Raw genomic sequence first — 26,045 nt, forward strand, 5'->3', positions numbered from 1 at the left:
TGAAATGGAATATATTTTGAAGATCGTGCAAACATTGACTTTTTTAAATAATAAGGAAATGAATAAGAAGCCTAACATAAATGAACACATATAAGTCCATAGTGCACATTGACAGCTTCTGAACCTCCCCATCAGAGCAAATAAAACTAAATATGATAAATAAGCCACCTTAACTCTTTCCTGGCTTTTAAAGATTTGATCAATTTTCTGTTGCATTGCCTTTTTTTTTTTTTGCTGTTTCAGAAAACATGCACATTTGAACCAATCAGAGCTAACTCTCTGGTGATCACATATGAGTATGTCAGCCAGTTGAACGGATAAATGAGTCCAGGCGTTTTGCTTTGCTGCATGCATTTGCACATTGACGTGACTCGTCATCGTCAAATTCAGATAACTGTAGCAGCTGGAGAAACCTCCATGCCGTCCGTGGAATAAAACAAATAGTAAATATCGGTGGAAACAGATTACGCTACACAAGCACTTTATTATGCTTGTTGTTAACACTTGTGTATGTAAATCTGATGTTGGTAGATTGTTTTCTTCTTGGAGATAAAATGCATGTGTGGCAGCTTCGTATTTATTTATTTTTTTTACATAGCGTTTTGACAGTTGCCGTCATATTTTCAGAATCAAAGCACCGTGTATCGGATCAGCGTTCCGGCCATGAATCTTATACCGGAACTGTGTTCCGGCCCTGAATCTTATACTGGAACTGCGTTCCTGACCGTTCCCGCCCACTTTCACCCCTGATTATAATCATATCATTCCTATTATTTGTTAAAACACCAAAAGGAACAAAAAGCACTCTGGACAAGGTTTTTCGAGACTACCATTGTAACGTTGTACAAAATTTAACATTTGCTTTGTAACATGCAGTATAAGTTATGTTAAGTACTACATATAAAAACTTTTTTTTGCTGTCCACCACCATCTTGAATAACATTAAAAATAGTTTAGTGTTAAAAGGAAAAGTTAAACATCATGTATAATCAAAACAGTTTTAATCAAAGAATTGCTGATGATGCATCATTCGGCACAATTATTAGGATATAATTGGAAATATACAATTATTTAAACCAGGGGTGTCCAAACTTTTTGCAAAGGGGGCCAGATTTGGTGTGGTAAAAGTGTGGGGGGCTGACCTTGGCTGAGGTTCTTTACGTACAACAACAATATATTTAAACAAATTTTTGCTAGCCATTCTGTTTCCCATTTCTTTTTTTAGTATAATTTCAATAGTCTTAAGCATGTGTTTTGGTTCATTTGAAACATGCATATCACATGCAGTTGAATATTCACTTAACTTTTTTTTTCTTAAACAGAAGTAATTGTACTCATGAGTGCAAATTACATTTGAAAGATGAAATATAACATTATGGCAGTTCAATGTTCACAGAACTTATGAATAAAATATTAGACAAATGAGAAAGAAACAATCATCCGAGGCTCATTTGAAATATGGCATACAGTGGGGCAAATAAGTATTTAGTCAAGCACTCATTGTGCAAGTTCTCCCACTTGAAAATATTAGAGAGGCCTGTAATTGTCAACATGGGTAAACCTCAACCATGAGAGACAGTATGTGGGGGAAAACCCCCCAGAAAATCACATTTTTGATTTTTAAATAATTTATTTGCAAATCATGGTGGAAAATAAGTATTTAGTCGATACCAAAAGTTCATCTCAATACTTTGTTATGTACCCTTTGTTGGCAATAACGGAGGCCAAACGTTTTCTGTAACTCTTGACAAGCTTTTCACACACTGTTGCTGGTATTTCGGCCCATTCCTCCATGCAGATCTCCTCTAGAGCAGTGATATTTTGGGGCTGTCGTTGGGCAACACGGACTTTCAACTCCCTCCGCAGATTTTCTATGGGGTTGAGACCCGGAGACTGGCTAGGCCACTCCAGGACCTTGAAATGCTTCTTACGAAGCCACTACTATGTTGCCCTGGGTGTGTGTTTGGGATCATTGCCATGCTGAAAGACCCAGCCACGTCTCATCTTCAATGCCCTTGCTGATGGAAGGAGATTCTCACTCAAAATCTCTCGATACATGGCCCCATTCATTCTTTCCTTTACAACAATGTGATTTTCTGTTTTTTTTTTCCACATTCTGTCTCTCAAGGTTGAGGTTTACCCATGTTGACAATTACAGGCCTCTCTAATATTTTCAAGTAGGAGAACTTGCACAATTAGTGATTGACTAAATACTTATTTGCCCCACTGTATCAGTAACTATAAACGTTGATTCAACTTTTAAAAGTTTATACTGGAGTGAGAACTGATAACCTGTCTGAATTTATGACTGATTTTGATCCTAACGAACAAAATCAATTCAGAGACTTACTCTAAATGACATATGACTAATTGTAAATGTCGAATGACTTGCCTGAATTAATGTGACGTGTGATATTGAGATCTGGACTCCAGCACAAAGGCCTGGTCTGTCTCAAAGCCAGTGGTATTGATGCGCAAGATGTCTCGCAAGTGAGTGTCCTTTAGCCGTGTCCTCACACGGCTCTTATTTAAGTTCATAACTGAGAATGTCCTCTCACACAAATACGGCGACCCAAACAAGCTGAGCATTTTCTTGCTCTTTCATGCTCGAATCTCTCGAAACCAAAAATCGGGGGTAAAATTGGTCACACGCAGTGATGTCACTCAGAGTGCTGATGTCCTCTAGTAGGTAAATGAGGAACACCATTTAGTGTAAGCTACTTCATAAGGTGCTCAAAATATTAAGTCTATGCGCGGGCCAGACGTTATAGGTTTTATGACAGAGGCTGCTGGCCGGATGAAATTTGACCACGGGCCGCATTTGGCCCCCGGGCCGGACTTTGGACATGTCTGATTTAAACCGTTTTACTAATCCTATATGTCATGTATGTTCTGAATATTGCGCCTTTTACACTGCATTTAAGTTTCTTCGGTTACTTTAATGTAAACACTGTTTTTCTGAACTGTTAAAGTGGCCACTACTGTAACTAAGTAAGAATATAAGTAATCAACAAGTACAGTATGTGCCTGTTAGTTTGTGATCATGGATTTGAATTTGAGTGTTGCCAAATGGAAAGTACAGTACGTATTATCAGTCCTAAAATCCAGAGTATGAAAACGGAGATAAATTTCTTGTCTTGATTGACTTTCGTACATATGTAAATATAATCCTCAGCAATGTATGCGGAATGTCACGTGGCCAAACCTCGAAAACTTGTTAGCGGCCGTTTTGTGTATGTTAAGGAAACTATCTTAACAACGGATTGATGACATGATAGTTTGAAGTTGCTCGAATGTTTTCCAGAATAAAGTGTTTATTGCACCATCGCTGCAGTTGAAGGCAGTGTTCTCATTGTCACAGTGTGTGCAGGAACAGGAGACAAGGAAACACCAGTGTTTCAAAATTGTCGACAGCATGAAGCCAAATAAATACAGGTATGACTTGCAGACATTCCAACCCAGCCATGCTGATTAATAGGGTTGGGCATAGAGCATCGACGGGATCTGGGACTAACACTCCTGTTCTCCTGGAACCGTTCAATTTTTAAAATTTCGATTCCAAGTTTCGATGCCCTGACTTCCGACCGGAAAAACAGCTGACGAACACCGCAAAGAAGAAGCCCTATTAAGTGTGTGTTTGTGCATTGCAACTTCATTTCAATCGTTGTCAACTTCTGGCGGCGCTCAAAAGTTTGGCTCAACTTCACGAAGAAAAATGACCAGTCAACTCAGAGCAACATTTGCAACACAGCTATATTATGCAATGGTGGCTGCACGACCAATATGATTAAACACCTCCGGCTTCATGGAATACAAGTGCCGAATAGTGCATAGCTGAGTGCCGCGAATTTGACGTGCCACGCCAGACCTCTAACCAGTCAGAACCAGGTAAGTAAAACACTAAATTAGTCTGTCTTCTGCTGCCCCCATGACCTGACCCCAGATTAAGCGGTAGATGATGGATGGATAGAATAGTACGAGAATAAATTGTATTATTGCGTCAGGCTAATGTAGCTATATAAGCAGCTATGTACTTTACGTAGCGCGTTGCCGCTTCCGTTACAATCAACAGTATTAAAAAAATCCTCAAATTATAATCAATAGAATAATTTATACTAATGCTTCTTCGTAGCTCCCAGCTAAGGTACATATATGTAAAGTGCGTAGCGGCTCAAAGCTACCGTACCCCTACGTAATATTTGCGACTTTTTCGTAGCAATAGTACGACTAATTTTGTTGCCCTTTTTAAAAATTTATTAATTTAGCACGCAAACAGTTTTCTGAAGACATGTCAACAAAGCACATGGATTACTGGAACCATGTCCTATGGTCTGATGAGACGGGCGGGCTTTCTTGTGTACCATCTTCAGAAGAGGCTTCCTCCTGGGGTGACAGCCATGCACACCATTTTGATGTAGAGTGCGGCTTATGGTCTGAGCACTAACAGGCTGACCCCCCACCTCTTCAATCTCTGCAGCAATGCTGACAGCACTCCTGTAACGAGTCACATGACATTTTGGAGGGAAAATGACGAGCAGTACTCAATTTGGACATTTAGGCATGTACGTATTTACTAAGGGGTGTACTCACCTTTGTTGCCAGGGGTTTAGATATTAATGGCTATATTTTGAGTCATTTTGAGGGGAAAATAAATTAACTCTATCATATAAGTTGCACACAGGCTACTTTTCATTGTGTCAAAGTGTCATTTTGTCAGTGTTGTCCCATTAAAAGATTTTGTTAAATATCTGCAGAAATGCGAGGGGTGTACTCACTTTTGTGATACACTGTACATAGGCATTTTTGAAACAGTAAAACATTTTAATTAATAATATTTATATGATAAGAAGCACAATTAAAATTACAAAATATACACTAAAAAAACAAAAAAGAACAATAAAAGCCAGAGCAGTACAAAATCACAAAGAAAGAAAGAAAAATGGAGGTAAAAAAAACATCACATGCAAGATGACATGTGTATGTTTTAAAACTGTTTCATCATTTAAATATAGATTTAAGTCAAGATTTTGCCGATTTAGGAGCATTTTAGATATAAAGTTACTTAGCTTCGCTAAGGTTCTCTACAACAGAGCAGTCTACTGTTTTAAGATGGTGGCTGTTTACTAACGCATCTAGTTCAATACATACATACATACATACATACACATATATATGTATGTGTATATATATATATATATATATATATATATATATATATATGTATGTATGTATGTGTATATGTATATATATATATATATATATATATATATACACACACATATATATATATACACACATATATATATATATATATATATATATATATATATATATATATACATATATATATATATATATATATATAATGCCAATGTGTCTGTCATTTGCATCTAGTTCTATAGTGTGTGATATCTAACGTAGCATCGTGTGGGCGTAGTTTGTAGGCTATCGGCTACAATCAGGTATTATTGGAGCCACCTAGCACCGTCTTTGCAACGGCGTCCCCACTCCTGCTCTGCTCTCTCGTCTCCGTGAGTCCGTCATTCTCAGACTTTTCTCGCGTCATTCAACCAACATACTAACGCATAGTAACGCACACCTTTCCCGCCTCAGTAACGGTAACGGCGTTGCCAAGATGAGAAAAGTAATTAAATAGATTACTCACTACTGAAAAAAAAAACGCCGTTAGTAACACTGTTATATTCTAACGCCGTTATTAACAACGCTGGTGCTGACAGGTCTGACTACTCAGGAGCCAATGTTTTTTTAGCTGTGATCAGAATAAATTGTAAGTGATGATTTCTCTGAATAGCGTGGGAATACTATGTCATACTTTTGAGGTCGTAACAGAAAAAGCTGATTTACTAAATTAATTTTTTCGTAACGATATCACACAGTCGCTCTAGACGTTCCTCTGGTTTGGTGACTGGTGTTGGACCTTATACACATAAAGTTACGAAGAAGTGGAAGAGCCAGACCATGGAGGATTTTATATGCTAGGCAGTCATAAATTGAAAACATTGCCCCAATTCAAAAATTGGTATTTGGCAAAATATTTGAGTAATGATGATAACGTAGCTTCTTATCTAGCCCTTTAGGTGTTTATTCATACAGGGTCTGTAATGTGAGTGGTGTGAGTAGCCTGGGACCAGCTGGTGATACAATAAAAAAAAACTGCTTTGACAATTTTAGTGACGTGACTTAAATTTGAATCTATGAGTATACAAAGGTACTTAAATTCTGAAACAATTTGTTTTTCTCCAGATACTACAATATTTATATATTTAAGGGAAAGACAATACCTAGTATAAAAGACCTTCATATAAAAGATTGCTGCTCAAAATATTTAAGTATGTAAACAAATTGTAAATTTGTCGGATCATGGAGAAAATTATGTTCAAACACAAAAAAATGAGCTCATCTGTGAAAAGGCCCCGAGGGTGGATGAGATCCGCCCAGAGTTCCTAAAGGCTGTGGATGTTGTGGGGCTGTCGTGGCTGACACGTTGTAGAGGCGCATCGGGGACAGTGCCTCTGCATTGGCAGACCGGGGTGGTGGTCCCCCTTTTTAAGAGGGGGACGGAATTATGGTTAGTGGCCCCTGTTCTAATTATAGAGGGATCACACTCCTCAGCCTCCCTGGTAAAGTCTATTCAGGGGTGCTGGAGAGGAGGGTCCGTCGGGAAGTGGAATCTCGGATTCAGGAGGAGCAGTGTGGTTTTCGTCCTGGCTGTGGAACAGTGGACCAGCTCTACAGCCCCAGCAGGGTCCTCAAGGGTGCATGGGAGTGGGCCCAAACGGTCTACATGTGTTTTGTGGACTTGGAGAAGGCGTTCGACCGTGTCCCTCAGGGAGTCCTGTGGGGGGGTGCTTCGCGAGTACAGGGTAAAGAGCCCCTTGGTAAGGGCTGTTCAGTCCCTGCATGACCGGTGTCAGAGTTTTGGTCTGCATTAGTCGGATTCGTTCCCAGTGAGGGTTGGACTCCGCCAGGGTTTCCTTTGTCACCGATTCTATTTATAACTTTTATGGACAGAATTTCTAGGTGTAGCGGAAGCGCTGAGGGTGTCCGGTTTGGTGGCCTCAGCATTGCATCTCTGCTTTTTGCAGATTATGTGGCTGTTGGCTTCATCAAGCCGGGACCTCCAACTCTCACTGGAGCAGTTCGCAGCCAAGTGTGAAGCGATTGGGATGAAGATCAGCATCTCCAAATCCGAGACCATGGTTCTCAGTCGGAAAAGAGTGGCGTGCCCTTTCCGGGTCGGTGATGAGATCCTGCCCCAAGTGGAGGAGTTCAAGTATCTTGGGGTCTTGTTCACTAGTGAGTCTAGGAGGGAGCGGGAGATCGACAGGTGAATAGGTGCAGCGTCTGCAGTAATGCGGACTCTGCACCGGTCCGTATTCGTGAAGAAGGAGCTGAGCCAAAAGGTGAAGCTCTCGATTTACTAGTTGATCTACGTTCCTACCCTCATTTATGGTCATGAGCTTTGGGTCGTGACCGAAAGAACAAGATTGCGGATACAAATGGCCGAAATTAGTTTCCTCCTCAGGGTGTCCGGGCTCTCCCTTAGAGATAGGGTGAGAAGCTCGGTCATCCGGGTGGGACTCAGTGTCAAGTAGCTGCTCCTCTGCGTTGAGAGGAGCCAGTTGAGGTGGCTTGGGCATCTGGTTTGGATGCCTCCTGGACGCCTCCCTGGAGAGGTGTTCTGGGCATGTCCCACCGGCGAGAGGCCCTGGGGACGACCCAGGACACGCTGGAGAGACTATGTCTCTCGTCTGGCCTGTGAACGCCTTGGGATCCCGCCGGAGGAGCTGGTTGAAGTGGCTGGGCAGAGGGAAGTCTGAGCTTCCCTGTTAAAGCTGCTGCCCCCGCGACCCGACCCCGGATTAAGCGGTAGACGATGAACAGATGGATGATTGGACACAAAAAAATGACACCGCTTGCGAGCGCAGCCTTTTTGTGATATCAGTTATACCCATGTACATACGCATACGTACTTATACTGGGCGCGTCTGTGGTACGGATCCGCCAAGCTCCGTGTTGACTGCACTCTCCACAGTACGTCAAAAACAGAACAAAACATACCGGCTTGCGCATAACTGCGGTCTGGCAGCTCCAGCCCGTTGTGAGCGCTCATGAAGTCTGTACTCAACAGAGAAGCAGAGCTAGCTATTTTCAGCTAGCTATTTTTCTTATTTCAAGAAATCTGAGTAAAATTTACTTGAAACACTGGCAGATAATTTCAATTATTTCTAGTAGATTTACACTGAAAACAAGGGAATTTATTTTTCAGTTTTAAGAAGGGGAGTTTTTGCAGTGAATATGTATTGGTTCATGTGATACACCGTTCGATTCAAACCTTAGTTTGCAAAAACGAGTAAAGAAACATTTTGAAAACTTCCAGAAAAAATGTCTGAATTTTACTAGCAAATTTAAATTGCATTTGAACACAAATTATCTTAGTATATACACGAAATACAAACTTGTTAACCATCTATTAAATATCCAGGAGTGTCATGCCTGAAAAAAATTTAACTTGTTTATTGTAAATTTTTTTGAAAAGACTTTTTTCCCCAATGTTATATATGTATATATATATATATATATATATATATATATATATATATATATATATATATATATATATATATATATATTTTTTTTTTTTTCCCCACAATCAGTCTTCTCAATTTGTGTATATAAATGTGTGTTCAAGAAGCTTGATTGTGTACATAGTTTTCATCAGGTGATGGGCCGCAATACCTAAACTCATAAAGAGATGGCCTCTAAACACTTTTTGTGTTAGATGGTATATATTTTTTCACTGTTCTTCACTGTTTGGTCTGCTGTATATAACCTGTTTTGACTAGAGCATGTATAAAGGAAAAAAAAAACGCCTATGGCTATACCTGTTGTTTATGTTGAATTGTCAAATATAAGACTATTTATTCTAAATTTATTTTGGTTGAATATTCATCCTAACATGTTGAATAAGTATTACAAAGTTTCAAAACGGTTCGTTACGCATGTTTGGTTGTCAATTGGACATCAATATTAAAAATTTTGACAAAACAATTTTGGAATTTTTGGTCTTTTTGGGCCCAAAATGATGATTTATAATTGGTCAGTGAAGGAAACAACAGTTTGAACATGAAGTTCAAGGTGTCACAAAAAAAGGGACCAAGCCAGGCCATCGTAAACAATTCTTTCTTTGAAATATAAAGGCAACTTCAAAGGCATGCAAAATCAGACAAAATAGGCCCAGACCTTAAAGTGTTAAACAAAGGGTGAATCTATCTGTGGACACAACAAAATATTAAAATAACTATGTTAATATTATTTATATATAATTATTATTTGTTATTTAATTTAATTATTATTGTTTATATAAGTTATTAAAAAGAATTCAGAGACTTGTTGTACTTTAAAAATGTTTAAATTACATAAAATGCACATATTACTTTTATTTTTATTTTTATTTTTAAACATATTGTATGGTTCTCACAGAATTACATTTAAAAATATGTGGTGTTTATGGCTATCTCAGCCGATAAGGTTGCCGACCGCTGCTCTAATGTTAACTCTGATGCAGTTCGGACTTTGAGTAGCAAAATTAGTGGTGTGTTCCCGATCTACACAACATTTACGTTTTTACATTACTTACAGTGGCTACTGCTGGCAGAAAAAAAAAACTTATTTTACTTATATAATGCATTTTTCGGACTATAAGTTGCAATTTTTTTCATAGTTTGGCTGGGGGTGAGACTTATACTCTGGAGCGACTTATGTGTGAAATTATTTACACATTATTAAATCCTTTCACATGTTATTTTAGTGTTTTGGAGTGACACTGATGGTTTGGTAAACTTGTTAGCATGTTCTTTATGCAATAGTTATCTGAATAACTCTTAATAGCAATGTTACGTGAACATACCAGCCACGTTTGCATTTCGTTGTTCATGCATCATATAACATTATCATACTGTACACTTATTCAGCATGTTGTTCTCGATTGTATTTTTATACTTACTTACTTATAGTCCGAAAAATAGGGTAACTAACATCCCTCGTCTTTGAAGGAGTCGGAGGAGGCGGCATGTTGTATTTCTGTTGGGGTGGGGGTAAATGTGTGTGTGTGCGTTTGTGTGTGTGTGTGTGTGTGTGGGGGGGGGGGGTCAAGTCATCAGCCAATCAAACGTGCGTTTGAGGGAAATAAATGGACTGGCACATTCAGCAAGTGAAAATGGGTGAATGTAAGTCTGAATATAATTAAAGAACTGTAATTCACTTAATAATGGTAGGGTCAATTCTATCCTATGGGAAGACAATCTAAATTACCTATATAACTGAAGTCATTATATATTGCAAATAAGGTTGCTTAAAAGTTAGTAGGGACAATTTTAGCACCCTGAAAAGTTGGTAGTGTTCTGTCCCTACTGTCCCTATGCAAACCTACACCCTTGGTTTGTGACACCCCGACCACGTCAACAACCTTTCTCTACTATTTAATAACTGTTTTAAATTAAATAACTTGCATAACTCACCATCCATTCTCATAGCTTCTGCAATGGCATTCCATGCAGATTCCTTTTTAAACTTTGTGACTTTCCACCTCCATAATGAATCGTTCATCATCCATGGTCACTGTTGTTTAAGGCAAGGCAAGGCAAATTTATTTATATAGCACAATTCAACATAAGGCAATTCAAATTCCTTTACATCACATGAAGATCATAAAAATCACATTAAAATCAACTGAACGTAAAAACAAAGACAATCAAAATAAGAAATAAAATTATACATAAAAATTGCGTTTAATCACGAATAGAATTAAAAAAAAAAATCCTACTACTGCTAATAATTGAAATCAGCAATGGAGATAAGCACAAGAGGAATAAAAAGCAAATAGATTGAAATATATAGACAGTTATGGATATGCAGTGCTAAACAAAAGCGTTTTTAGCCCTGATTTAAAGGAGCTAACAGTTTGAGCATACTTCAGACCTTCAGGTAACTTGTTCCAGTTTAAACCTTGAATAAACACCTGGCCTGTTGACTGCAGGCCTGGCTCCGCCCATTTTGACGGATGCGTCTCCAGCAAAAATAGAAAACAGCCCAAACCATCCAGCAGGCTGCGGTACATCAGAGATGTTCCGCCGGCATAATTTGAACAATATGATAGAATGGAAACAGATTGGCTCCGCCGCTATATATTGGTGGATCCGTACCACAGATGCGTCCGGTATAATTTGGCCTATGGACTCGAACACAGGTACATGTGATAATGGGTATTAATGAGGAAGGGTGGGAAATTTGGGATACAAACATTTGATCGGCTAAAATATTATCGGCATTGATAAAATGGGTGGCCCCTTGTCAGGAGTCCACTTCCTGGAAATACTAACATTTATTTAAAGCAGTAATGTGAAGTAATTTCTTCACATGCCAAATAGGGTCACAAGTAAAGTAATTAAACATTGTCCAACAAATATGAAAAAAATAATTTATATGTTGTATATTTGACAAAATAATCGCGTTTCCGAAGTTTGAGCCTGAAAGGGGACGAACCCGGAAGTGATACGTCACACCGGGAACGCGATGGCACCTCCATACATACGGCCGCCATACAAAGCCCTTCAAACAATGATTCAAACAGCGATATAATCCATAGATCAAGCGCAAGGGAGGAGATCCAAGTTTTTGAAGAGTTGGAGGAAGAAGAGGAGATTGGAATTTTATGTTATTAGCCAGACGCTAATCAGGATGCAAACAATGTGCCTAGACTTCCTGACATGGAATGGATACAAGACCCATCGTGATTACAACATTGGTAAGATATAGGCTGTTATTATTTTCATGATTTGAAGATGCAGGCATTTACACATAATTTTATGTTTTTGTCTATCTGATGATTGTTAAAAAAAAAAAAAATCAGACTTTAAGTTCATTTTGGCAGATCCGGCAGCTCTTGTGCATATAAAATAATAATATAAAAACGTTGGGGGGAAAGAAGGAGATGAGTCGTTGTTATATCTTGACCAAGTGACCCACATGACACCTTTATTGGCTTTTACAACTTTACTCAACGTCTTGCCAAGTGACTGAACAACAACTTTTCTCTCTTTTAGTGAAGGCGTAAGGCACAAACAATAACACATCTAAATGACATGCGTACACTCTACTGGTGAACTTACATATTACAACTAAATAATATCAACTATATCACAGTCGCCGATGGCTTTCTCCACTTTATTGTGGCAACAATAAGAAAACAAAGTGGCGTCTAATGGCGTGAGGAAATGTAGTTTTTTCACACAAGCGAACAGATTACAAAGCACCACTTCAGTGTTGTCCCGAGACTACATTTCCCATGATTCACTGCGTGGTCTGCGCGCTCGCTGATTCGCTGCCAGACATTAAAAGCAACACTTGTCACCTGTCAGCAGCTCTCGCGAAGCGGCGAAACACAAACTAGAAGGCTATCAAGCGATCACCGTGAAAGAAACGGCGAACCGTACAAATGCAATGCAATGCTTGAAGCATGAAGGTGGAAATACATAATACAAATACACATAAATGTGCACAAACTAACCGGCGGTTTCCCGATTGACAGTGGATTAACCCTTTCGGACAAGATCGTAGATGACGCACAATTTAAACACGCTTAACCTAGCGAACGCAACAACAACTATGATCGGGGATAGCCTCGGCTAACGTCGCTAGCTTACACCAGGGGTTTTCAACCCAGTCCTCAAGGCACACTGTGGGTCCTGGTTTTTGTTCCAGCCGATCCAGCAGAGACAGTTGAACCAATGAGGCTTCTGCTAAAACAAGCCACACCTGACTGCAATCAACTGATTGCACTTGTAAAACACCAGATTGGGGAAAAAGTGTTGTCATCTTGTTTGGTAAGAATGAAATCCTGCACCCACAGTGTGCCTTAGTGGAATAGGTTGGGAACCCCTGGCTTACACTGTTCATTCCACAACAGTTGGCAGCTCTGCTTTGACAAAGTCATCAGTCATATATCCAAAAATCACACTTACTTTTTGGCAAATCCCTGATCATAAGCAGACCGGTTAAGAAAGCAGGCATCTTCGAAGTGTTTGCAGCAGAGAACACTACTCGATGATGGCATGAAATTCATTCGCTTCGTGCGAACGAAAGATGTCCATTTACGTGCCCTGCTATCCTTTGGCCACTCATACAACTTTTCGTTTGAGTGAGAACAAAACATCGCCACACACCGCCGTGGCATCTTACCGAGAAGCAATGCAACAAACAATACTGTTTTATGGCGGACTTCCCTCGCACTTCCCGGTGTGACGTAATTTCCGAAGATTTCCGAAGATTGCCGAAGAAAAGCATTTTCGTTGTCAAGGGCGTTGCTATGGGTTAAGCAAAGAATCTGGAAGGGTTGCGTTAAAAAAAATAATGAAAATATGCTTATAATTGTTTAGCCATTGATATAATTCAAAAACATGGTTGGCCAACCTTAGTTCACATTTCCCCTTTAAGTTTTCCTTAAAAGTAATTTTGTGGTTTTTCAATTTAATAAACAACAGTCTTTCTGCCAGGATGCACATGGTCAAGGTCTGGGAAGGTCTGGGATCGTTTGATCGCTGCCAACCTTCCCAGTCCAACGCGTATGGGCATCTATCGTAGTCAATGGCAGCCAATGAGGCAAAAAAGTTGGTAAAAAATTCGTCGCGGGATTGTTGAATGTTTGAAGTGCATTAGCGCCCTCTGCCGTACTGGAGAACTCTGTGGACGGAAACTGTCGATGAGGGGAGGGGTGAGCGAAAAAGTGACGCCGCCACAGTGTACACACACTTACAAGCCGGAGCTGATACAGCGGGGGGGAAATTGGGTTTCATTTCTTTTTTTCTTTACTTTTCTATTCATTTTGATTCTTTGTCATTTGGGCCTCTTGTTGGTGGCGGCTCCGAATGTCTCGCTCTTAAGTCAACAGGGCGAGCCTGGCTCACGCGCTGCTATTTTGACAGTCCGGGGGTCGCGGTGAACCAGCACCAGCACCACCTTTACTATCCACAGGCTAACATTAGCCTCTGGTAAGTCACATAAGGGCAGCGAGGCTAGCGACACTTAGCTAGCGCTTTTTTATTCCGAGGGCGGCCTGAAAAGTGATTTCCCGAAAACGCGTGTTTTGGCCTCGGTTGCTAATATGGGTGAGATTTGTTAGCTTGATATAGAGAAAAGGCTAGTTAGCAGGCTAATGTTAGCCTGGTGCTGTATGTGTATGTGTGAGTGTGTGTGGCTAATTATATGCGCCGGGGGAGGAATGAGAGGAAGAGAAGGAGGCGAGCGTATACGGTGTGTGCTAGCTATTGTTAGCTTCTGGGCTTATGTGGCTAATATCTCTACCGGTCCTGGTTCTGACCACACGGACCATCTGTATTCCTTCAGACTCAACTTGAGAGCGAGAAAGGAGGGATTCTTCAACGCACACCCTCCTGTTTGTTTTTCTTCCAGCAAAAAAGGTAAGCCGAATCAATTATATCATATGGCTTAAGTTTAGGTGGTAAAGGTAAAAGATTAATGTCTTAAAGTTGCCTTCGAACCCGACGCATGTTTATGTTGAAAGAAATCGCCGTTCGAGGGGATTGAATGAGAATTGAACGAGGTGGTGCTGCTTCGAGGAGCTGAAAGCCTGCTTGCCTGTGACAACACGATGTTATTTATACCCGAGCAGCAACCATAGAGATTTCAATAGTACAAGAGTTGATGGCAACTAAAGGGATTGAAGAATCTCAATTCATTGAACTGCCACAGAATCACCATTTGAAAACTGAAATACTTGGGAACTAGCCCAATTTAACCATGTATATGATTTCCCAAAACGCCAGCTAGTTTCTGCCCATCAGTGTCATTTTTGTGCCCTTCCTTTAAATATTAGTATGTCAACAATTCCTAGATAGAAAAAAAACCTTGCTCATGCACATTCCAGTGGAAAGAATCTTGTTTAATAAAGTAGAAAGACTCAGAATCTCATTTTCCAGATGTGTGATAGTGGAGAAAAATGTAAATAAACAGCGATATTTTCCCAAAGTAGGCGAAATAGCCATTGTCAGTCATTTTAAAATGCCAGTACTATTTTAGCCATTCAAATGAAAGTATTGGGGTATGTCCGGGTATTGTAGAAACAAGTTTTTATGGACCCAGGAAATTAAATGGGCTTCACCTGAGCCTCAGGCAGAGAAAAGAGAAGGACAGTGACATATTGAAAGGGTACACAAACTATCAAGTGTATGTGTGCCGTTTTTCTTTGCCGCTATTTACCTGTTTTTAGTCTATCAGTGTTTTTATGCTGTATGTATGTAGCGTGACCAGAGGTGGGCAGAGTGGCCAAAATTTTGCTGAAGTAACGTTATTTAAAAAATTAGGGATGATCCCATCACGTGATTAGGAATCGGGCGGATTGTGCCATTTTTCAGAGGATCGAAATCGGGTGACAAGGATTGTGTTTTTATTTAAAATATATATTTGTTTTTCTGCTTCATGCTCGTACAGCCTCTCAATCTCCATCCTGCTGGTTTTTTGATCAACAGTGCCCTGGCGTTAGCTACTTAAAGTTATTGATGATTGACAGGTTTGTAGCTTGTATTTTGCCATAGAAGCTTGGTTGCTCTAGGATCAAAGGCACAAATCTGTCAATCATCGTTTAGCTTGTTGCACAATAGCAGTAGTGTTCTGTGGCAACTCATTGTGTAAGTGAGAGGCTGTTCTCAGCAGCGTGAGCGGATTTGAGTGGACTTACTCAATGAAGCATTTAATAAAGACAAGCATTTTTCAACGTTATTTTTGTTTAAAAATAATTCATTATGAAGGTAGCACGGTAAGACAGTAACATGTTTAAAACTTTTGTTGAAAAAAACTTTTTTGGCTCTCGGATCTGGACTCTGGTTCGGCAGATTCTCAAAATCAGGTGACTCGGACTCGGTGCAAAAATATATGATCGGGACATCCCTATCAAAAATAATATTACTCCAGTGAAAGTAGTCCTCCAAAAATATGCTCAAGTACAACTATTTCGTGAACAGATGTCCATGATATATCAGTGCCAAATACAAACTGAGAGTGAGGTTGAAATCTATGCTACGAGTAATGTAGACAGCGGCACTCTAAGTGGTATAGCTTATTTTTTACAGTTCTTTAACGATGCTTCATGATTGAACTGGTCGGCGTTATAACAGGACTTCCGACTGCAAGCGTGTGTGTGTTCTCATGTGAATGTATTGTTACGTTTGATTGGTATCATTGTGTGTCATGTGATTATTTTTTGGGGAACTGGTAGAGACACTGGGCATCTCTGGCAAAAATAAAGTAAAATCTGTCGACTATAGAGGAACTGTAACGACTCCAGTGTAGCTCAAGGTAGCGGAGTAAGAGTAGCGTTTCTTTACAAATCTACTCAAGGAAAGTTAAGTGCCATTAAACTACTCTTGGAAGTACATTTTCACAAAAAATTACTCAAGTAAATGCAACAGAATAAATGTAACTCATTACTACCCACTGGAACTGGAACATCCACTTTACCAATGCTTAAAAAATTTACAAATTTGAATAATGAGCTCCAGAGAGTTTATTCCTGTCATGAAAAAGATGTCCCTTTTCTTGGGGTAGGGGGGTTATGGGACTATCACATGTGGAAAATCTAGTCCAAAAATTCCTTGAAATTTAAAATAAAAAGGTACGAAGGGAAAAATGGGACAGTGCTTTTATGTATACATTTTATTGTGCTTGAAGTGGTTTGATTGGCTCTCATTCATACCCTGCTAACCCAATGTGAGCAATTGAGGGTTCCTTTCTTGCTCAAGGACATTTGGACAGTAAGCAAGTCATAACCAGTATCAAACTATTAACCCCTTTGGTCACTGGACAATGTAATTACTTCTGTACATACATCATCTCTTTAGTTCAACTGTGGTAGATGGGGCATTGTTGGTACATAGATGGTATCAAAACCTGTCAAGTGGTAAATTCTGAATATATAGTACGCTTTTTTCCACATTTTGCCAACTAGCAACTATTGGCTGAAAATGTTTTCCTTTTAAGGCTTCTTGGATGGAGCATGTAAGGAATAACATGTTCATAGAGGACTACCTAGCCGTGGCCAGTGGCTGATTGGTTTGATGGCAAATAGAAAAATGCTACAGATAAAGTAAGGAAAGCTTTTGGCAGTGGTGGAAGTTAATAGCTGCTCGGCTAGAAATAGCTTGCTTCTCAATGTAAGGTAAAGTAAGTGTCCAATTAAACCATTTCTGTCCAACAATATTGATTGTCAAAAATTTTGCCATTCACTTATTAATTTCAAAATAAATAAATGCTTGACAAACGGAAGAGAGTGACTTCACATTTTGGACACCTGAGCTGGAAATAGATGAGGTGCTCATCGTCAAAGAACGTGGGATAATAGCACAGACCCTTAAAGCTGAGATTCGAACATGTGGTCTTTGGGTAAAGAAATTAGGAGTAGAGTGATAAGTCTTAACACGAGCCATTATAGTCGTTAGTCGGCTTGTCCCCCTCCACCCCCTCTTTATGTTTTATTTTATTTATTTTTTTTTTTTGCAGAGGGAATTGCTGATTAGAATTTTCCATTGAAAGTTACTTTGTTTTGAATATATCAACCCAGAATTTTAATAGTTGCCAACGGGAATGGAAAGTTAAATGAGCAAGCAAAAAAGCTCTATTGTTTGCATGACTTTTGGCAACCATCTTTTGATCACAATAAAACTTGTACAACATGATGAATATGACCAAATCCTTAAATTTCAAAGATTTAAGAAATTTGGAGGATCCACTCTGTTGATGCTGTTATATGAGTGATTTTTAACTATATTGCAGTGTTTGTTTTTTGTTTTTTTCCATTACTGTTTTCCATTACTGTTTTCCCTAATGGTTGAAATTAGGTCACAGTAGATTCACGCAGCGTAAAATAGGATGAAAGAGTGTGTCAAAAAACAAAGAATGTCAGAGGTTGGACTAATTTTACACTTAAATTAAAAGCTCAATTTGTCTACAGCAAAACTACTTTACAGAACATTACCATTGCCATTTGCAATGCAAATAAACTTTAACTATCACTGCTAGTGAGCATGAATTGTACTCCTTCTGCAGGTAGTCAAAGATAAACACAGCAACTAGTCCAATTAATCTCTTTAACGACCAAACAGTGAAAGAATAAATATATAACAAGTACATTGATACACTGAGGCTAGGTTCATACTGCAGGTCTTAATACACAAATCCTATTTTTATTCATATCAGTTTTTTTTTTGGCATGCCCGTTCAGAGTGCCTTTTTCCATTGAGCCCATAAATGTAGTACGCATGTGCACTGACTCGCACTTCGATATGCGCTGAGCAAACTGACCCGAATGCACAGAAGCATCAAAACAAATGACACCTGGTGGCTCTACGTCATTCTAGCGTGATTATATTTTGATTTCCAAAAAGAGAACACAAATAACATACATAAATAATCCCCGTTTAGTTTTATATTCAACATTTATGTGGATTGATAGAACGCTTGCATGCACGCACTGTCTGTGCATGACACACATACATACGGGCAGTTGTGTGCCTCTTGTCAATATAAGCGATATGTAAATAATGCTCATTTGGTGCACAGAAAGAAAACCAAGCATTCTCAGGCTTGTACAATGAATTTCTATGACTGTTATCAAGCCTGCCTCTTCCCTAAAAGCAGAGTTCAAGCTTGGCACTCTGCACAGCTCCATTGCTGCCGTAGCTCCTTGCCTCTGTCGCTCTTTGCTGACGTAATTGGTGCTGTAATCCCGATTCGGAAGACTTGACTGTTCAGACTGCAGCCAAATTCTGGAAAAATGTGGCCCACGGGTTTTAACCACATACGAAGGTGACCTATATCGGATTTGAAATGGTCCACTTTTATGTGACCTGTCCCGTTCAGACCGTCAAGTTAATTCCTCACTTGAGTAGGAAAAGCACGAAAAAATCTGATTTGTGCATTAAGACCTGCGGTATGGACCTAGCATAACTGCACGGCGCGACTGATGCACAGACTAGCTGATGGACAGCCACTTAACAACAAACAACTCATAGTATTCTCTGAAGTGTTTTGGTTTCCATTTTTTCAAATAGTTTAATGTTGTCGCTTCAAATTTTCGTCAATCTTCAAACTTTCAAGAGGGTTTTGTACTTACCTATTATAAAAGTGCCATGAAAATGGAATTGTCACTTGAAAGAAAATTGCGCCTGATGTTTTAATTTTTTGTCGCCATGCGCCGCAATATGTTCTGTATGCTTAGCTAGGCTGCATTACCCTCTTAGGATAAAATATTTATACAAGCCAAGATGGCAGACTTGCAAGTGTTTTTTGTTTCTATTTTAAATTGTGTTTAATAGATGTGATGTAATTGAAAAAGGCAGCTGTAATCCAAAAAATACATTTCGCGGGTTTATTCGTCAGCATGCTATCCATATCTGCTTGTCTTTAAATGTCTTGTTTGCAGCAGCAGTGGAAGAAGAGTGGCTTTTTCTAGTGAGATTTGAAGAGCTATTTATAGATCTCTGCCGGAGCACCATGCGTGGTGGTGTTGCTGCTGCTGCTCCCATCCCTCTCCTCTCATACTGTCTCCATCTTTACGCCTTCCTTCTCATCTTTCATCTATGTTTGTTTTCACCCCACACCCCCCAAAAAGCAATGTTACCACTTGTATCTGCCATAGTTTGCTTTGAAGTCAATTATTGATCAGGTGGAGGGGAGGTGACGGGCTTTATATCTTCGCCTGGCTGACTTCACAGGCATTGCTGCAAAGCTAGGAAGGGTAACTGTGCATTTGCATGACAGTAGAACCTTTAAGCTCGAACACAATGCGTTGATTTTGAATGCTTGTCTAACACTAAATTCCTCGGTTTACGATAGTCTTTATAAGGTATCGCTATAATCCAAATGTGTACAAAATTGCAGTAAGAATTTTTGGGAAAACTTCATAACAGCAAGTACAGCATTCACTCAGCACGTGTTTTCCATACAAATATACACGTGAATAAAATCATTACAAGAACATTGCTGCAGATGTGTTGTGGCTCATCAATCTCCATTTCAGCAAATTCCATTCTCATCAGTTTCAAGTTATTTCAGTAATGATTGTGCGTTTTGGATTCTTTAATAAAACATTGCCTGTGCCATGTTTACAAAAAATAACACTCTACCCAGTGTGAAAAAAGTTTTAATCTGTTTTTTTTTTTTTTTTTTAAATTTTGGCTAAATCTGCCTAAATCTATTCAACCCTTGATGAGTATGAAAACATATTCAAAAGTATTGAGGTGTTTTGTATCAATATAAATAAATTAGGTCTGTCAAACGATTAAAATTTTTAATCGAGTTAATTACAACTTAAAAATTAATCGTAATTAATCGCAATTCAAACCATCTATACAATATGCCATATTTTTCTGTTTAATTATTGTTGGAATGGAAAGATAAGACACAAGATGGATATACAGTGGGGCAAATAAGTATTTAGTCAACCACTAATCGTGCAAGTTCTCCCACTTGAAAATATTAGAGAGGTCTGTAATTGACAACATGGGTAAACCTTGACCATGAGAGACAGAATGTGGAAAAAACCCCCAGAAAATCACATTGTTTGAGTTTTAAAGAATTTATTTGCAAATTATGGTGGAAAAAGGTATTTGGTCAATACCAATAGTTCATCTCAATACTTTGTTATGTACCCTTTGTTGGCAATAACGGAGGCCAAACATTTTCTGTAACTCTTCACAAGCTTTTCACACACTGTTGCTGTTATTTTGGCCCATTCCTCCATGCAGATCTCCTCTAGAGCAGTGATGTTTTGGGGCTGTTGCTGGGCAACACGGAGTTTCGACTCCCTCCGCAGATTTTCTATGGGGTTGAGATCTGGAGACTGGCCACTCCAGGGCCTTGAAATGCTTCTTGCGAAGCCACTCCTTTGTTGCCCTGGCTGTGTGTTTGGGATCATTGTCATGCTGAAAGACCCAGCCACTTCTCATCATCAATGCCCTTGCTAATGGAAGGAGATGTTCACTCAAAATCTCTCGATACATGGCCCCATTCATTCTTTCCTTTACACTGATCAGTCGTCCTGGTCCCTTTGTAGAAAACAGCCCCAAAGCATAATGTTTCCACCCCCATACTTCACAATGGGTATGGTGCAATTCAGTATTCTTTTTCCTCCAAACAAAAGAACCTGTGTTTCTACCACATTCTCCCAGTCCTCTTCTGGATCATCCAAATGCTCTCTAGCGAACCGCAGACAGGTCTGGACGTGTACTTTCTTCAGCAGGAGGACACGTCTGGCAGTGCAGGATTTGAGTCCCTGGCGGCGCATTGTGTTACTGATAGTAGCCTTTGTTACTGTGGTCCCAGCTCTCTGTAGTTCATTCACTAGGTCCCCCCGTGTGGTTCTGGGATTTTTGCTCACCGTTCTTATCATTTTGACGCCACGGGGTGAGGAGGGAGTTGAAAGTCTGTGTTGCCCAACGACAGCCCCAAAACATCACGGCTTTAGAGGAGATCTGCATGGAGGAATGTGCCAAAATACCAGCAACAGTGTGTGAGAAGCTTGTGAAGAGTTACAGAAAACGTTTGGCCTCCGTTATTGCCAACAAATGGTACATGACTAGGTATTGAGATGAGCTTTAGTATAGACCAAATACTTATTTTCCACCATGATTTGCAAATAAGTTCTTTAAAAATCAAACAATGTGATTTTCTGTTTTTTTTTTTTTTTTTTTCCACATTCTGTCTCTCATTAGTGGTTGACTAAATACTTATTTGCCCCACTGTATACATTCAACATACGGTACATAAGTACTGTATTTGTTTATTATAACAATAAATTAAGATGGCATTAACATTATTAACATTCTGTTAAAGCGATCCATGGATAGAAAGACTTGTAGTTCTTAAAAGATGTCAGTACAAGTTATAGAGATTTTGTATTAAAACCCCTCTTAATGTTTTCGTTTTAATAAAATTAGTAAAATTTTCAATCAAAAAATAAACTAGTAGCCCGCCATTGTTGATGTCAATAAATACATAATGCTCATGGGTGCTTAAGCCCATAAAATCAGTCGCACCCAAGCGCCAGTAGAGGGCGACAAAACTCCAAAAAACACAAGTGGACATTGCACTGTGCTGTCATTTTAATCTGTTTGAGTGGGGCATGTGCCTTAATTGCGTCAAATATTTTAACGTGATTAATTTAAAAAAATTAATTACCGCCCGTTAACGCCATAATTTTGATAGCCCTAAATTAAATAAATAAATATATAAATGTCCAAAAGAACAAAGATACTAACACACAATAGGCCATAACGATATTGAAAGAAGCTATCTTTGCAATATATTGCGATATTATGTTGCACCATTAAAACTAGAAGAATTTTCACCAGATAAGTTGAATAGCTCTGTCTGGGGTAGGCCTGAACAAAATTAGAAAAAAACAAAAAAACATTGCGATATACAGTATATTGTCAAGGCTCCACACTTACTTTTTGCATCGTTTGCACTGGTTGGACCTTTTTTCTTAAGATGCACCAGCACAAAATGTAGGCGCACCCACATTTTTAATTGCTTCACCTTTAACGCCATACTTTTAATCACTCTCCATAACATTCATATAATTCCTTCATTCATTCATCTTCTTATCTTCTTGCTTTCTATTCCACTTGTGCTTATCTCCATTGCTGATTTCAATTATTATTAGTAGTAGTTTTTGTTTTATTTTTATTTATTTTTATTCCATTTGTGATTAAATGCGATCTTTTGTCTTGGTTTTTACGTTGTATTGATTTAAATGTGATTTTTATGATCTTCATATGATGTAAAGCACTTTGAATTGCCTTGTGTTGAATTGTGCTATATAAATAAATTTGCCTTGCCTTGCCTTGCCTTCTGAACCACTTATGCTCACGAGGGTCGCAGGGGTGCTGGAACTTACCATAGCTAACTCCAGGCAGAAGGCAGGGTACATCCTGAACAGGTTGCCAGTTAGTCGCAGGGTACATACATAAAGACAGACAACTATTCTCGCACACAGTCACACCTACGGACAGTTTGAAGTGTTCAATTATCGTGCATGTTTTTTGGGAATGTGGCAGGAACCCGGAGAAAACCCACGCAGGCATGGGAAGAACATGCAAACTCCACACAGGAAGGCCTTAGCCGGAATTGCACCCACAATCCCAGAACTGTGAGGTGGACGTGCTAACTATTTTGCCATCGTGCCACCTTCATAATGTGAATTATTTTAAAACAAGAATAACATAGAAAAATGCTTGTCTTTATTAAATGCTTCATTGAGTGAATCCACTCAAATTCACTCAGGCTTTGATGTTCACGCTGCCGAGACCAGCCTCTCATATAAACAATACAAGAAAAACAATTTGGTCGCACTGCTTAGCAGGAGGGAGGGTGAGAGGCTGTGGCGCTGTACAAGCATGAAGCAGAAAAACATAACATTTTTTAAAATTAAAAACCCGATCCTTTTCACCTGATTCTGAGCCGCTGAAAAATGGCGCGATAGGCCCGAGTTTCGATAATGTGATTGGATCGGGGATATCCCTAATTTATATAGTGCCGTTTAATCCTGGCTTGCAGTATATAAAAGGGATCCAGGATCTGCACAATTGCTACTTTTATGAAGTAAAACAAAAGTTATCATGTTAAAAAAACAAAAAACAATTGCACGTCCTGCGATGTGACTATTGCGCGTGCGCACATTGCAATGGCAATGTTCAAACGATATATTGTGCAGACCTAACACACAGCTAATAAAAAAGAAAAAAACTGAACAAGAGAAAAACATGAGGCTATTCTGGTGAGTCATGGTATAAATATTATTACCGTATAGAAATCTCTGAAAGAAGCTGAAACATAGTCTGTAAACTTTATGAATAGTGGGCTAAAATCTCAGTTGACAAATGTTGGGAGTCTTAACTGAGAGTAGCAGAATTAAAAAAAAAAAAAAAAAAAAAAAAATCTAATTCTGTTGGACAACCAGTATGTTCAGTTTTTCCATTTAGAGACCACCGCTGCCTGTCTGGTGATGGTGTTGGCAGCACTGAAACGTTTATCTCCAGTATCTTTGGCCACTGATCCCGGTTTAGTCCCTTCTCTCCTTATCCCTCCTCCTTTCTAAGCCTCGCACCTCTTTCTTTCACCGTCCAACGAAAGACTTGAAGAGCCCGCATGCAAAAGATGTGACTCGGCTCACTCAGACAAAGCATTAGACCGCATTAGCGTGAGCTTCCACTTCATCCTCGGTCATGTGGTCGACCTGAGATTCTATTCTACCAGGCTATTTTGTTAGGACAGCTTCAAAGATCTGGTGACAATGCTTAAGTTTGCTTTTAACCAAGGTCTTTGAGGACAATGTGTTAAGTCAATTCCACACTTGATTAAAATGTGCGATAATTTATTTATCCTTAAGACATTGGGTCAATTGGTTTGAATATGGAAGTGCATTGTTTCAACGTCATATCGGATGACTGTTTTATGCTTGACTGTTCACGACTCCTTTGATCATTTTAACTGCTAACAGGGTTTCATAATCATCTCGGTTGCATCTTTCCACAATAAATCAAAGCTGATGTTTGACTGGCTTGGATCACGGAAGCCTGGTTCCGCGTTAGCCAACCGAAGCACAAAGCAGACATCCCTCGACGTCTACCTTATTCCGAGCTTTCTGCAGATAGTTGCTTTGATGCTGAACTTTTGACTTCCTCCTTTCGCAGTCACTGGAGCTGCAGGGAAAACATGCAAATATGTCGTCTTTAGGGATTAAGGCTTTCCCAGCTAATGAGTTTTTTTTCTTTCGTTATTTTTTTGTCCATTATCTTCCCTTTCATATCCCTTGTATTTTTTAACCAATACAGCACTGCTGTACTTTGCCATCAGCTGTCAGCAGTTAATACTCTGCCATCAACCATCAGCTTCTTTTACACAGTGATTCTGTAATTCAACAGCTTTTACCTTTTGATTCCAAATCCTGTGAAGTGGGATAACGTCGCAGCTATATTTTCACAAAGCATGACCTAGGGCTGGGTGACTAATTTTTTCATATCGACCATTCTCGATTCTTTTCACGATAATTTTTAAAACTTATTTGTTCTATTAAAAAAAGATATGTATATGTTTATATAGGTAGTTTTAAAGAATCTGCAATGAAAACACAACGAGAGATTAGTTAAACATATGAAGTAAATAATAACATAAAAGTAGCAGCACTGAATGACTGACTACTCTGTCTCTTTCAAACAATACTTTTCATGATCTATATTTAAAACAGTAGAAACAAAATTACATCCATGTAAAATCTATCATGAATAATAAAAATGAAATATAAAAAATATAACATCAGTTCAATTTATGTATAAAAATAACCATGGCTCACAATTTAAGGTCTTTTTTGAGAGATCTACACAATTTCCGAAAAAGAAATAACAAACTGGTCGTCAAGAAATACCAAAATATTTTTCCAGTTAACCTTTTAACACCTGAGCCTATTTTGAAGCAGATTGTTGATCTGTTGAACACATTAGGGACATAGTATATTTAAACCACCCTTATTTGATATTACTACATATTATCATATAATTATTAAGTATTTTCTTCAGGCATTTTTAGTGTGTTCTGTTTGTAAGCATCTAAACAAAACAAGCTGAAACCGCACAGGAATGGTTTGGGTGTCAAATTTGCCTCTTGTAGGACGTTTCTCCGTTGTAGCATATTTTAGCAGATTGGCAGGCAGTTTTTGTTTTTTTTCTACTCTTGTCTTCATCTCATCCCGTCTTTCCTGTTCATTTTACTTTTGCTGCTCATTTTGTGAAATATCTACAGTGCTGTCATGCTCATTAATGTTCCTCTTGGGTTCAATATCAAATTGTTTTAACTCATAATAACGTATATCTTTTAAGAACTACAAGTCCTTCTCTGGATCCATTTAAAATCTAAAAAAAATAAAAATGTCATTACGTTTGATAACACACATCACT

The 26,045-nt window shown here is 38.9% G+C and overlaps 1 protein-coding gene across 10 annotated transcripts in view; it reads left to right on the forward strand.

Moving 5' to 3' along the window:
• Positions 1-13,751: 13,751 nt before the first annotated feature.
• LOC130922445 (R3H domain-containing protein 2) overlaps positions 13,752-26,045 on the forward strand; it is a 93,567-nt gene continuing 81,273 nt past the window's right edge. For 6 of the 10 annotated variants that reach the window (XM_057847252.1, XM_057847260.1, XM_057847256.1 and 3 more), the window contains exons 1-2: positions 13,752-14,069; positions 14,425-14,498. The gene's annotated coding sequence lies outside the window, so the exon portion shown is untranslated. The remainder of the gene's footprint in view (positions 14,070-14,424; positions 14,499-26,045) is intronic. The other 4 variants (XM_057847257.1, XM_057847258.1, XM_057847263.1 and 1 more) reach the window with 2 other exon arrangements.

Source organism: Corythoichthys intestinalis, chromosome 9 (assembly GCF_030265065.1).
Source record: "Corythoichthys intestinalis isolate RoL2023-P3 chromosome 9, ASM3026506v1, whole genome shotgun sequence".
Lineage (NCBI taxonomy): Eukaryota > Metazoa > Chordata > Actinopteri > Syngnathiformes > Syngnathidae > Corythoichthys > Corythoichthys intestinalis.